The 12,934-nt window shown below is 44.7% G+C and overlaps 16 non-coding genes across 16 annotated transcripts; all 16 read right to left on the reverse strand.

Annotated features, from left to right (window-relative positions):
• Positions 1-107: 107 nt before the first annotated feature.
• Positions 108-223, reverse strand: LOC142535649 (5S ribosomal RNA). Its single transcript, XR_012817673.1, has one exon. It is a non-coding gene; the product is annotated as a 5S ribosomal RNA (ribosomal RNA).
• Positions 224-918: 695 nt separating this feature from the next.
• On the reverse strand, positions 919-1,038 carry LOC142535650 (5S ribosomal RNA). Its single transcript, XR_012817674.1, has one exon. It is a non-coding gene; the product is annotated as a 5S ribosomal RNA (ribosomal RNA).
• A 683-nt stretch (positions 1,039-1,721) lies between these two features.
• On the reverse strand, positions 1,722-1,840 carry LOC142535642 (5S ribosomal RNA). Its single transcript, XR_012817667.1, has one exon. It is a non-coding gene; the product is annotated as a 5S ribosomal RNA (ribosomal RNA).
• Positions 1,841-2,526: 686 nt separating this feature from the next.
• On the reverse strand, positions 2,527-2,647 carry LOC142535637 (5S ribosomal RNA). Its single transcript, XR_012817662.1, has one exon. It is a non-coding gene; the product is annotated as a 5S ribosomal RNA (ribosomal RNA).
• Positions 2,648-3,334: 687 nt separating this feature from the next.
• LOC142535652 (5S ribosomal RNA) lies at positions 3,335-3,452 on the reverse strand. Its single transcript, XR_012817676.1, has one exon. It is a non-coding gene; the product is annotated as a 5S ribosomal RNA (ribosomal RNA).
• A 679-nt stretch (positions 3,453-4,131) lies between these two features.
• On the reverse strand, positions 4,132-4,250 carry LOC142535648 (5S ribosomal RNA). The gene has a single exon (XR_012817672.1). It is a non-coding gene; the product is annotated as a 5S ribosomal RNA (ribosomal RNA).
• A 687-nt stretch (positions 4,251-4,937) lies between these two features.
• Positions 4,938-5,056, reverse strand: LOC142535638 (5S ribosomal RNA). The gene has a single exon (XR_012817663.1). It is a non-coding gene; the product is annotated as a 5S ribosomal RNA (ribosomal RNA).
• Positions 5,057-5,739: 683 nt separating this feature from the next.
• On the reverse strand, positions 5,740-5,858 carry LOC142535640 (5S ribosomal RNA). The gene has a single exon (XR_012817665.1). It is a non-coding gene; the product is annotated as a 5S ribosomal RNA (ribosomal RNA).
• Positions 5,859-6,540: 682 nt separating this feature from the next.
• On the reverse strand, positions 6,541-6,659 carry LOC142535647 (5S ribosomal RNA). Its single transcript, XR_012817671.1, has one exon. It is a non-coding gene; the product is annotated as a 5S ribosomal RNA (ribosomal RNA).
• A 681-nt stretch (positions 6,660-7,340) lies between these two features.
• On the reverse strand, positions 7,341-7,459 carry LOC142535634 (5S ribosomal RNA). Its single transcript, XR_012817660.1, has one exon. It is a non-coding gene; the product is annotated as a 5S ribosomal RNA (ribosomal RNA).
• A 685-nt stretch (positions 7,460-8,144) lies between these two features.
• LOC142535633 (5S ribosomal RNA) lies at positions 8,145-8,263 on the reverse strand. The gene has a single exon (XR_012817659.1). It is a non-coding gene; the product is annotated as a 5S ribosomal RNA (ribosomal RNA).
• Positions 8,264-8,947: 684 nt separating this feature from the next.
• LOC142535645 (5S ribosomal RNA) lies at positions 8,948-9,069 on the reverse strand. The gene has a single exon (XR_012817670.1). It is a non-coding gene; the product is annotated as a 5S ribosomal RNA (ribosomal RNA).
• A 684-nt stretch (positions 9,070-9,753) lies between these two features.
• On the reverse strand, positions 9,754-9,872 carry LOC142535629 (5S ribosomal RNA). The gene has a single exon (XR_012817654.1). It is a non-coding gene; the product is annotated as a 5S ribosomal RNA (ribosomal RNA).
• A 683-nt stretch (positions 9,873-10,555) lies between these two features.
• On the reverse strand, positions 10,556-10,674 carry LOC142535616 (5S ribosomal RNA). Its single transcript, XR_012817641.1, has one exon. It is a non-coding gene; the product is annotated as a 5S ribosomal RNA (ribosomal RNA).
• Positions 10,675-11,357: 683 nt separating this feature from the next.
• On the reverse strand, positions 11,358-11,476 carry LOC142535627 (5S ribosomal RNA). Its single transcript, XR_012817652.1, has one exon. It is a non-coding gene; the product is annotated as a 5S ribosomal RNA (ribosomal RNA).
• A 684-nt stretch (positions 11,477-12,160) lies between these two features.
• Positions 12,161-12,279, reverse strand: LOC142535639 (5S ribosomal RNA). The gene has a single exon (XR_012817664.1). It is a non-coding gene; the product is annotated as a 5S ribosomal RNA (ribosomal RNA).
• Between the last annotated feature and the right edge of the window lie 655 nt (positions 12,280-12,934).

Consider the following 12,934-nt stretch of genomic DNA (forward strand, 5'->3'; position numbering starts at 1 on the left):
CCGAGCTACTTTCATTTCACATGTCTTATCTGGTCCCGATCGAGATTCAGATGATTTGAGCCGAAAATCGTCTGTCAACAAGTAATCAAAATAGAAAAACACGAAAAAGGGTGCAACACGAGGACTTCCCAGGGGTCACCCATCCTAGTACTCTGCTCGCCCAAGCACGCTTAACTTCGGAGTTCTGATGGGATCCGGTGCATTAGCTGGTATGATCGCACCCGACATTGAGTGGGATGTTTATTCTTATATCCCTCGAGTACGTGTGGAGCGGGCGCGATGGACAACACGCGGCACTGCTCTCGCCCAATCATAACCATGAAGTTAAGCGTTCTGGCGCGATGGCAGAGCTAGGATGGGTGACCTCCCTGGGAAGACCTCGTGTCGCGACCGTTTACGTAAATTATGGATAAAACAGTCGAAATAATTGTTTTTAATGAGTTAACCGTCTCAGTAATCTGCGTCATACCCTTCCGCACAGAACCGGCTCACGACAACAAAAAGTCGATAAAGTGGTGTCCCAGAAAATAGAAAAAAAAATTAAGAAGAAGGAAAGAAACAATGGAAAGCTATTATTATGGCCTAGGGATCACGATAAAAATGGAAACAGGAATCGAATTTCGAACTTCCTAATGCGGAAGATTTCTCCGGAAACGAAGCTGAACATAAGCGGTAAATCGCAAATTAGAGGTATTAGAGAAGGAATTCTGCTAAAATCCTCGTCAGCTCATTGCGTAAGTAATGAAGTCTCCGAGCCGTTGCCCCCGTTTACAATCAATTAGCCTACAATTTGTCCAAATCCGGCAGTGCCCGAGCTACTTTCATTTCACATGTCTTATCTGGTCCCGATCGAGATTCAGATGATTTGAGCCGAAAATCGTCTTTCAACCAGTAATCAAAAATAGAAAACACGAAAAAAGGGTGCAACACGAGGACTTCCCAGGGGGTCAGCCCATCCTAGTACTGCTCTGCGCCCAAGCACGCTTAACTCGGAGTTCTGATGGGATCCGGTGCATTAGTGCTGGTATGATCGCACCCGACATTGAGTGGGATGTTATTCTTATATCCCTCGAGTACGTGTGGAGCGGGCGGCGATGGACAACACGCGGCACTGCTCTCCGCCCAATCATAACCATGAAGTTAAGCGTTCTAGGCGCGATGGCATAGCTAGGATGGGTGACCTCCCTGGGAAGACCTCGTGTCGCGACCGTTTACGTAAATTATGGATAAACAGTCGAAATAATTGTTTTTAATGAGTTACCGTCTCCGGAGTAATCTGCGTCATACCCTTCCGCACAGAACCGGCTCACGACAACAAAAATCGATAAATGTTCCCAGAAAATAGAAAAAAAATAAGAAGAAGGAAATAACGAATGTAAAGCTATTATTATGCCTGGATACGATAAAATGGAACCGGAATCGAATTTCGAACTTCCTAAGCGGATTTCTCGAGGAAACGAAAGCTTAACAGAAGCGGTAAATCGCAAATTAGAGGGTCTTAGAGAAGGAATTCGGCTAAAATCTCGTCAGCTCATTGCGTAGTAATGAGTCTCGTCCGTTTGCCCGTTTACAGTCAAATTAGCCTAGAATTTTGTCCAAATCCGGCAGTGCCCGAGCTACTTTCATTTCACATGTCTTATCTAGGTCCCGATCGAGATTCAGATGATTTGAGCCGAAAATCGTCTGTCAACAAGTAATCAAAAATAGAAAAAACACGAAAAAGGGTGTAACACGAGGACTTCCCAGGGGGTCACCCATCCTAGTACTGCTCTCGCCCAAGCACCTTAACTTCAGAGTTCTGATGGGATCCGGTGCATTAGTGCTAGGTATGATCGCACCCTGACATTGAGTGGGATGTTTATTCTTATATCCCTCGAGTACGTGTGGAGCGGGCGGCGATGGACAACACGCGGCACTACTCTCGCCCTAATCATAACCATGAAGTTAAGCGTTCTGGCGCGATGGCAGAGCTAGGATGGGTGACCTCCCTGGGAAAACCTCGTGTCGCGACCGTTTACGTAAATTATGGATAAAACAGTCGAAATAATTGTTTTTAATGAGTTAACCGTCTCTGGAGCAATCTGCGTCATACCCTTCCACACAGAACCGGCTAACGACAACTAAAATGAATAAATGTTCCCAGAAAATAGAAAAAAAAATAAGAAGATGGAAATAACGAATGTAAAGCTATTATTATGCTTGGAATACGATAAAATGGAACCGGAATCGAATTTCGAACTTTCTAAGCGGATTTCTCGAGGAAACGAAAGCTTAACAAAAGCGGTAAATCACAAATTAGAGGGTCTTAGAGAAGGAATTCGGATAAAATCTCGTCAGCTCATTGCGTAGTAATGAGTCTCGTCCGTTTGCCCGTTTACAATCAAATTAGCCTACAATTTTGTCCAAATCCGGCAGTGCCCGAGCTACTTTCATTTCACATGTCTTATCTGGTCCCGATCGAGATTCAGATGATTTGAGCTGAAAATCGTCTGTCAACAAGTAATCAAAAATAGAAAAACACGAAAAGGGGTGCAACACGAGGACTTCCCAGGGGGTCACCCATCCTAGTACTGCGCTTTCGCCCAAGCACGCTTAACTTCGGAGTTCTGATGGGATCCGGTGCATTAGTGCTGGTATGATCGCACCCGACATTGAGTGGGATGTTTATTCTTATATCCCTCGAGTACGTGTGGAGCGGGCGGCGATGGACAACACGCGGCACTCCTCTCGCCCAATCATAACCATGAAGTTAAGCGTTCTGGCGCGATGGCAGAGCTAGGATGGGTGACCTCCCTGGGAAGACCTCGTGTCGCGACCGTTTATGTAAATTATGGATAAAACAGTCGAAATAATTGTTTTTAATGAGTTAACCTGTCTCCGGAGTAATCTGCGTCATACCCTTCCGCACAGAACCGGCTCACGACAACAAAAATCGATAAATGTTCCCAGAAAATAGAAAAAAAAAATAAGAAGAAGGAAATAACGAATGTAAAGCTGTTATTATGCCTGGAATACGATAAAATGGAACCGGAATCGAATTTCGAACTTCCTAAGCGGATTTCTCGAGGAAACGAAAGCTTAACAGAAGCGGTAAATCGCAAATTAGAGGGTCTTAGAGAAAGAATTCGGCTAAAATCTCGTCAGCTCATTGCGTAGTAATGAGTCTCGTCCGTTTGCCCGTTTACAATCAAATTAGCCTACAATTTTGTCCAAAATCCGACAGTGCCCGAGTTACTTTCATTTCACATGTCTTATCTGGTCCCGATCGAGATTCAGATGATTTGAGCCGAAAATCGTCTATCAACAAGTAATCAAAAATAGAAAAACACGAAAAAGGGTGCAACACGAGGACTTCCCAAGGTGTCACCCATCCTAGTAGTGCTCTCGCCCAAGCACGCTTAACTTCGGAGTTCTGATGGGATCCGGTGCATTAGTGCTCGTAGATCGCACCCGACATTGAGTGGGATGTTTATTCTTATATCCCTCGAGTACGTGTGGAGCGGGCGGCGATGGACAACACGCGGCACTGCTCTCGCCCAATCATAACTATGAAGTTAAGCGTTCTGGCGCGATGGCAGAGGTAGGATGGGTGACCTCCCTGGGAAGACCTCGTGTCGCGACCGTTTACGTAAATTATGGATAAAACAGTCGAAATAATTGTTTTTAATGAGTTAACCGTCTCCGGAGTGATCTGTGTCATACCCTTCCGCACAGAACCGGCTAACGACAACAAAAATCGATATATGTTCCCACAAAATAGAAAAAAATTAGAAGAATAAATAGCGAATGTAAAGCTATTATTATGCTTGAGATACGATAAAATGGAACCGGATCGAATTTAAAACTTCCTAAGCGGATTTCCAAGGAAACGGAAGCTTAACATAAGCGGTAAATCGCAAATTAGAGGTTCTTAGAGAAGGAATTCGGCTAAAATCTCGTCAGCTCATTGCGTAGTAAAGAGTCTCGGTCGTTTGCCCGTTTACTATCAAATTAGCCTACAATTTTGTCCAAATCCGGCAGTGCCCGAGCTACGTTGATTTCAAATGTTTTATCTGGTCCCGATCGAGATTCAGATGATTGGAGCCGAAAGTCTTCTGTCAACAAGTAATCAAAAATAGAAAAACACGAAAAGGTGTGCAACACGAGGACATCCCAGGGTGTCACCCATCCTAGTACTGCTCTCGTCCAAGCACGCTTAACTTCAGAGTTCTGATGGGATCCGGTGCATTGGTGCTGGTATGATCGCACCCGACCTTGAGTTGGATGTATATTCTAATATCCCTCGTGTACGTGTGGAGCGGGCGGCGATGGACAACACGCGGCACTGCTCTCGCCCAATCATAATCATGACGTTAAGCGTTCTGGCGCGATGGCAGAGCAAGGATGGGTGACCTCCCTGGGAAGTCCTCGTGTCGCGACTATTTGCGTAAATTATGGCAAAAACAGTCGAAATAATTGTTTTTCATGAGTTAACCGTCTCCGGAGTAATCTGCGTCACACCCTTCCGCACAGAACCGGCTCACGACAACAAAAATCGCAAAATGTTCCCAGAAAATATAAAAAAATAAGAAGAAGAAAATAGCGAATGTAAAGCTATTATTATGCCTGGGATACGATAAAATAGAACCGGAATCGAATTTCGAACTTGCTAAGCGGATTTCTCGAGGAAGTGGAAGCTTAACAGAAACGGAAAATCGCAAATTAAAGGGTCTTAGAGAAGGAATTCGGCTAAAATCTCGTCAGCTCATTGCGTAGTAATGAGTCTCGTCCCGTTTGCCCGTTTACAATCAAATTAGCCTACAATTTTGTCCAAATCCGACAGTGCCCGAGCTACTTTCATTTCACATGTCTTATCTAGTCCCGATCGAGATTCAGATTATTTGAGCCGAAAATCGTCTGTCAACAAGTAATCAATCAAAAATAGAAAAACACAAAAATGGGTGCAACACGAGGACTTCCCAGGGGGTCATCCATCCTAGTACTTCTCTCGACTAAGCACGCTTAACTTCGGAGTTCTAATGGGATCCGGTGCATTAGTGCTGGTATTATCGCACCCGACATTGAGTGGGATGTTTATTCTTATATCCTCGAGTACGTGTGGAGCGGGCGACGATGGACAACACGCGGCACTGCTCACGCCCAATCATAACCATGAAGTTAAGCGTTCTAGCGCGATGGCAGAGCTAGGATGGGCGACCTCCCTGGGAAGACTTCGTGTCGCGACCGTTTACGTAAATTATGGATAAAATAGTTGAAATAATTGTTTTTAATTAGTTAACCTTCTCCGGAGTAATCTGCGTCATACCCTTCCGCACAAAACCGCCTCACGACAACAAAAATCGCAAAATATTCCCAGAAAATAGAAAAAAAAATAAGAAGAAGGTAATAGCGAATGTAAAGCTATTATTATGCCTGGGTTACGATAAAATGAAATCGGATTCGAATTTCTAACTTCCAAAGCGGATTTCTCGAGGAAATGGAAGCTTAACAGAAGCGGTAAATCGTAAATTAGAGGGTCTTAGAGAAGGAATTTAGCTAAAATATCGCCAGCTCTTTGCGGAGTAATGATTCTCGTCCGTTTGCCTGTTTACAATCAAATTAGCCTATAATTTTGTCCAAATCCAGCAGTGCTCGAGCTACGTTGATTTCACATGTCTTATCTGGTCCCGATCGAGATTCAGATGATTTGAGCCGAAAATCGTCTGTCAACAAGTAATAAAAAATAGAAAAACACGAAAAGGGGTGCAACACGAGGACTTCCCAAGGGGTCACCCATCCTAGTATTGCTCTCGCCCAAGCACGCTTAACTTCGGAGTTCTGATTGGATTTGGTGCATTAGTGCTGGTATGATCGCACCCGGACATTGAGTGAGATGTTTATTCTTATATCCCTCGAGTACGTGTGGAGCGGGCGGCGATGGACAACACGCGGCACTGCTCTCGCCCAATCACAACCATGAAGTTAAGCGTTCTGGCGCGATGGCAGAGCTAGGATGGGTGACCTCCCTGGGAAGTCCTCGTGTCGCGACCGTTTACGTAAATTATGGAAAAAACAGTCGAAATAATTGTTTTTAATGAGTTAACCGTCTCCGGAGTAATCTGCGTCATACCCTTCCGCACAGAACCGGCTCACGACAACAAAAATCGCTAAATGTTCCCAGAAAATAAGAAAAAAATAAGAAGAAGGAAATAGCGAATGTAAAGCTATTATTATGCCTGGGATATGATAAAATGGAACCGGAATCGAATTTCGAACTTCCTAAGCGGATTTCTCGAGGAAAGAAAGCTTAACAGAAGCGGTAAATCGCAAATTAGAGGGTCTTAGAGAAGGAATTCGGCTAAAATCGCGTCAGCTCATTGCGTAGAATGAGTCTCGTCCGTTTGCCCGTTTACAATCAAATTAGCCTAAAATTTTGTCCAAATCCGGCAGTGCCCGAGCTACTTTCATTTCACATGTCTTATCTGGTCTCGATCGAGATTCAGATGATTTGAGCCGAAAATCGTCTGTCAACAAGTAATCAAAAATAGAAAAACACGAAAAAGGGTGCAACACGAGGACTTCCCTGGGGGTCACCCACCCTAGTACTGCTCTCGCGCAAACACGCTTAACTTCGAAGTTCTGATGGGATCCGATGCATTAGTGCTGGCATGATCGCACCCGACATTGAGTGGGATGTTTATTCTTATATCCCTCGAGTACGTGTGGAGCGGGAGGCGATGGACAACACGCGGCACTGCCCTCGCCCAATCATAATCATGAAGTTAAGCGTTCTGGCGCGATGGCAGAGCTAGGATGGGTGACCTCCCTGGGAAGACCTCGTGTCGCGACCGGTTACGTAAATTATGGATAAAACGGTCGAAATAATTTTTTTTAATGAGTTAACCGTCTCCGGAGTATTCTGAGTCATACCCTTCCGCACAGAACCGGCTAACGACAGCAAAAATCGATAAATGTTCCCAGAAAATTGAAAAAAAAATAAGAAGGAAATAACGAATGTAAAGCTATTATTATGCCTCGGATACGATAAAATGGAACCGGAATCGAATTTCGAACTTCCTAAGCGGATTTCTCGAGGAAACGAAAGCTTAACAGAATCGGTAAATCGCAAATTAGAGGGTCTTAGAGAAGGAATTCGGCTAAAATCTCGTCAGCTCATTGCGTAGTAATGAGTCTCGTCCGTTTGCCCGTTTACAATCAAATTAGCCTACAATTTTGTCCAAATCCGGCAGTGCCCGAGCTACTTTCATTTCACAGGTATTATCTGGTCCCGATCGAGATTCAGATGATTTGAGCCGAAAATCGTCTGTCTACAAGTAATAAAAAATAGAAAAACACGAAAAGGGGTGCAACACGAGGACTTCCCAGGGGGTCACCCATCCTAGTACTGCTCTCGCCCAAGAATGCTTAACTTCGGAGTTCTGATGGGATCCGGTGCATTAGTGCTGGTATGATCGCACCCGACATTGAGTGGGATGTTTATTCTTATATCCCTCGAGTACGTGTGGAGCGGGCGGCGATGGACAACACGCGGCACTGCTCTCGCCCAATCATAACCATGAAGTTAAGTGTTCTGGCGCGATGGCAGAGCTAGGATGGGTGACCTCCCTGGGAAGACCTCGTGTCGCGACCGGTTACGTAAATTATGGATAAAACGGTCGAAATAATTTTTTTTAATGAGTTAACCGTCTCCGGAGTATTCTGAGTCATACCCTTCCGCACAGAACCGGCTAACGACAACAAAAATTGATAAATGTTCCCAGAAAATAGAAAAAAAATAAGAAGAAGGAAATAACGAATGTAAAGCTATTATTATGCCTCGGATACGATAAAATGGAACCGGAATCGAATTTCGAACTTCCTAAGCGGATTTCTCGAGGAAACGAAAGCTTAACAGAAGCGGTAAATCGCAAATTAAAGGGTCTTAGAGAAGGAATTCGGCTAAAATCTCGTCAGCTCATTGCGTAGTAATGAGTCTCGTCCGTTTGCCTCGTTTACAATCAAATTAGGCTACAATTTTGTCCAAATCCGGCAGTGCCCGAGCTACTTTCATTTCACATGTCTTATCTGGTCCTTGATCGAGATTCAGATGATTTGAGCCGAAAATCGTCTATCAACAAGTAATCAAAAATAGAAAAACACGAAAAAGGGTGCAACACGAGGACTTCCCAGGGGGTCACCCATCCTAGTACTGCTCTCGTCCAAGCACGCTTAACTTCGAAGTTCTGATGGGATCCGGTGCATTAGTGCTGGTATGATCGCACCCGACATTGAGTGGGATGTTTATTCTTATATCCCTCGAGTACGTGTGGAGCGGGCGGCGATGGACAACACGCGGCACTGCTCTCGCCCAATCATAACCATGAAGTTAAGCGTTCTGGCGCGATGGCAGAGGTAGGATGGGTGACCTCCCTAGGAAGACCTCGTGTCGCGACCGTTTACGTAAATTATGGATAAAACAGTCGAAATAATTGTTTTTAATGAGTTAACCGTCTCCGGAGTAATCTGCGTCATACCCTTCCGCACAGAACCGGCTCACGACAACAAAAATCGATAAATGTTCCCAGAAAATAGAAAAAAAAATAAGAAGAAGGAAATAACGAATGTAAAGCTATTATTATGCCTGGGATACGATAAAATGGAACCGGAATCGAATTTCGAACTTCCTAAGCGGATTTCTCGAGGAAACGAAAGCTTAACAGAAGCGGTAAATCGCAAATTAGAGGGTCTTAGAGAAGGAATTCGGCTAAAATCTCGTCAGCTCATTGCGTAGTAATGAGTCTCGTCCGTTTGCCCGTTTACAATCAAATTAGCCTACAATTTTGTCCAAATCCGGCAGTGCCCGAGCTACTTTCATTTCACATGTCTTATCTGGTCCCAATCGAGATTCAGATGATTTGAGCCGAAAATCGTATGTCAACAAGTAATCAAAAATAGAAAAACACGAAAAGGGGTGCAACACGAAGACTACCCAGGAGGGGGTCACCCATCCTAGTACTGCTCTCGCCCAAGCACGCTTAACTTCGGAGTTCTGATGGGATCTGGTGCATTAGTGCTGATATGATCGCACCCGACATTGAGTGGGATATTTATTCTTATATCCCTCGAGTACGTGTGGAGCGGGCGGCGATAAACAACACGCGGCACTGCTCTCGCCCAATCATAACCATGAAGTTAAGCGTTCTGGCGCGATGGCAGAGCTAGGATGGGTGACCTCCCTGGGAAGACCTCGTGTCGCGACCGTTTACGTAAATTATGGATAAAACAGTCGAAATAATTGTTTTTAATGAGTTAACCGTCTCCGGAGTAATCTGCGTCATACCCTTCCGCACAGAACCGGCTCACGACAACAAAAATCGATAAATGTTCCCAGAAAATAGAAAAAAAAATAAGAAGAAGGAAATAACGAATGTAAAGCTATTATTATGCCTGGGATACGATAAAATGGAACCGGAATCGAATTTCGAACTTCCTAAGCGGATTTCTCGAGGAAACGAAAGCTTAAGAGAAGCGGTAAATCGCAAATTAAGGGTCTTAGAGAAGGAATTCGGCTAAAATCTCGTCAGCTCATTGCGTAGTAATGAGTCTCGTCCGTTTGCCTCGTTTACAATCAAATTAGGCTACAATTTTGTCCAAATCCGGCAGTGCCCGAGCTACTTTCATTTCACATGTCTTATCTGGTCTTGATCGAGATTCAGATGATTTGAGCCGAAAATCGTCTATCAACAAGTAATCAAAAATAGAAAAACACGAAAAGGGGTGCAACACGAGGACTTCCAAGGGGGTCACCCATCCTAGTACTGCTCTCGCCCAAGCACGCTTAACTTCGGAGTTCTGATGGGATCCGGTGCATTAGTGCTGGTATGATCGCACCCGACATTGAGTGGGATGTTTATTCTTATATCCCTCGAGTACGTGTGGAGCGGGCGGCGATGGACAACACGCGGCACTGCTCTCGCCCAATCATAACCATGAAGTTAAGCGTTCTGGCGCGATGGCAGAGCTAGGATGGGTGACCTCCCTGGGAAGACCTCGTGTCGCGACCGTTTACGTAAATTATGGATAAAACAGTCGAAATAATTGTTTTTAATGAGTTAACCGTCTCCGGAGTAATCTGCGTCATACCCTTCCGCACAGAACCGGCTCACGACAACAAAAATCGATAAATGTTCCCAGAAAATAGAAAAAAAATAAGAAGAAGGAAATAACGAATGTAAAGCTATTATTATGCCTGGGATACGATAAAATGGAACCGGAATCGAATTTCGAACTTCCTAAGCGGATTTCTCGAGGAAACGAAAGCTTAACAGAAGCGGTAAATCGCAAATTAGAGGGTCTTAGAGAAGGAATTCGGCTAAAATCTCGTCAGCTCATTGCGTAGTAATGAGTCTCGTCCGTTTGCCCGTTTACAATCAAATTAGCCTACAATTTTGTCCAAATCCGGCAGTGCCCGAGCTACTTTCATTTCACATGTCTTATCTGGTCCCGATCGAGATTCAGATGATTTGAGCCGAAAATCGTCTGTCAACAAGTAATCAAAAATAGAAAAACACGAAAAGGGGTGCAACACGAGGACTTCCCAGGGGGTCACCCATCCTAGTACTGCTCTCGCCCAAGCACGCTTAACTTCGGAGTTCTGATGGGATCCGGTGCATTAGTGCTGGTATGATCGCACCCGACATTGAGTGGGATGTTTATTCTTATATCCCTCGAGTACGTGTGGAGCGGGCGGCGATGGACAACACGCGGCACTGCTCTCGCCCAATCATAACCATGAAGTTAAGCGTTCTGGCGCGATGGCAGAGCTAGGATGGGTGACCTCCCTGGGAAGACCTCGTGTCGCGACGTTTACGTAAATTATGGATAAAACAGTCGAAATAATTGTTTTTAATGAGTTAACCGTCTCCGGAGTAATCTGCGTCATACCCTTCCGCACAGAACCGGCTCACGACAACAAAAATCGATAAATGTTCCCAGAAAATAGAAAAAAAAATAAGAAGAAGGAAATAACGAATGTAAAGCTATTATTATGCCTGGGATACGATAAAATGGAACCGGAATCGAATTTCGAACTTCCTAAGCGGATTTCTCGAGGAAACGAAAGCTTAACAGAAGCGGTAAATCGCAAATTAGAGGGTCTTAGAGAAGGAATTCGGCTAAAATCTCGTCAGCTCATTGCGTAGTAATGAGTCTCGTCCGTTTGCCCGTTTACAATCAAATTAGCCTACAATTTTGTCCAAATCCGGCAGTGCCCGAGCTACTTTCATTTCACATGTCTTATCTGGTCCTGATCGAGATTCAGATGATTTGAGCCGAAAATCGTCTGTCAACAAGTAATCAAAAATAGAAAAACACGAAAAGGGGTGCAACACGAGGACTTCCCAGGGGGTCACCCATCCTAGTACTGCTCTCGCCCAAGCACGCTTAACTTCGGAGTTCTGATGGGATCCGGTGCATTAGTGCTGGTATGATCGCACCCGACATTGAGTGGGATGTTTATTCTTATATCCCTCGAGTACGTGTGGAGCGGGCGGCGATGGACAACACGCGGCACTGCTCTCGCCCAATCATAACCATGAAGTTAAGCGTTCTGGCGCGATGGCAGAGCTAGGATGGGTGACCTCCCTGGGAAGACCTCGTGTCGCGACCGTTTACGTAAATTATGGATAAAACAGTCGAAATAATTGTTTTTAATGAGTTAACCGTCTCCGGAGTAATCTGCGTCATACCCTTCCGCACAGAACCGGCTCACGACAACAAAAATCGATAAATGTTCCCAGAAAATAGAAAAAAAAATAAGAAGAAGGAAATAACGAATGTAAAGCTATTATTATGCCTGGGATACGATAAAATGGAACCGGAATCGAATTTCGAACTTCCTAAGCGGATTTCTCGAGGAAACGAAAGCTTAACAGAAGCGGTAAATCGCAAATTAGAGGGTCTTAGAGAAGGAATTCGGCTAAAATCTCGTCAGCTCATTGCGTAGTAATGAGTCTCGTCCGTTTGCCCGTTTACAATCAAATTAGCCTACAATTTTGTCCAAATCCGGCAGTGCCCGAGCTACTTTCATTTCACATGTCTTATCTGGTCCCGATCGAGATTCAGATGATTTGAGCCGAAAATCGTCTGTCAACAAGTAATCAAAAATAGAAAAACACGAAAAGGGGTGCAACACGAGGACTTCCCAGGGGGTCACCCATCCTAGTACTGCTCTCGCCCAAGCACGCTTAACTTCGGAGTTCTGATGGGATCCGGTGCATTAGTGCTGGTATGATCGCACCCGACATTGAGTGGGATGTTTATTCTTATATCCCTCGAGTACGTGTGGAGCGGGCGGCGATGGACAACACGCGGCACTGCTCTCGCCCAATCATAACCATGAAGTTAAGCGTTCTGGCGCGATGGCAGAGCTAGGATGGGTGACCTCCCTGGGAAGACCTCGTGTCGCGACCGTTTACGTAAATTATGGATAAAACAGTCGAAATAATTGTTTTTAATGAGTTAACCGTCTCCGGAGTAATCTGCGTCATACCCTTCCGCACAGAACCGGCTCACGACAACAAAAATCGATAAATGTTCCCAGAAAATAGAAAAAAAAATAAGAAGAAGGAAATAACGAATGTAAAGCTATTATTATGCCTGGGATACGATAAAATGGAACCGGAATCGAATTTCGAACTTCCTAAGCGGATTTCTCGAGGAAACGAAAGCTTAACAGAAGCGGTAAATCGCAAATTAGAGGGTCTTAGAGAAGGAATTCGGCTAAAATCTCGTCAGCTCATTGCGTAGTAATGAGTCTCGTCCGTTTGCCCGTTTACAATCAAATTAGCCTACAATTTTGTCCAAATCCGGCAGTGCCCGAGCTACTTTCATTTCACATGTCTTATCTGGTCCCGATCGAGATTCAGATGATTTGAGCCGAAAATCGTCTGTCAAC

Source organism: Primulina tabacum, unplaced genomic scaffold (assembly GCF_025594145.1).
Source record: "Primulina tabacum isolate GXHZ01 unplaced genomic scaffold, ASM2559414v2 Contig1100, whole genome shotgun sequence".
Classification (NCBI taxonomy): domain Eukaryota; kingdom Viridiplantae; phylum Streptophyta; class Magnoliopsida; order Lamiales; family Gesneriaceae; genus Primulina; species Primulina tabacum.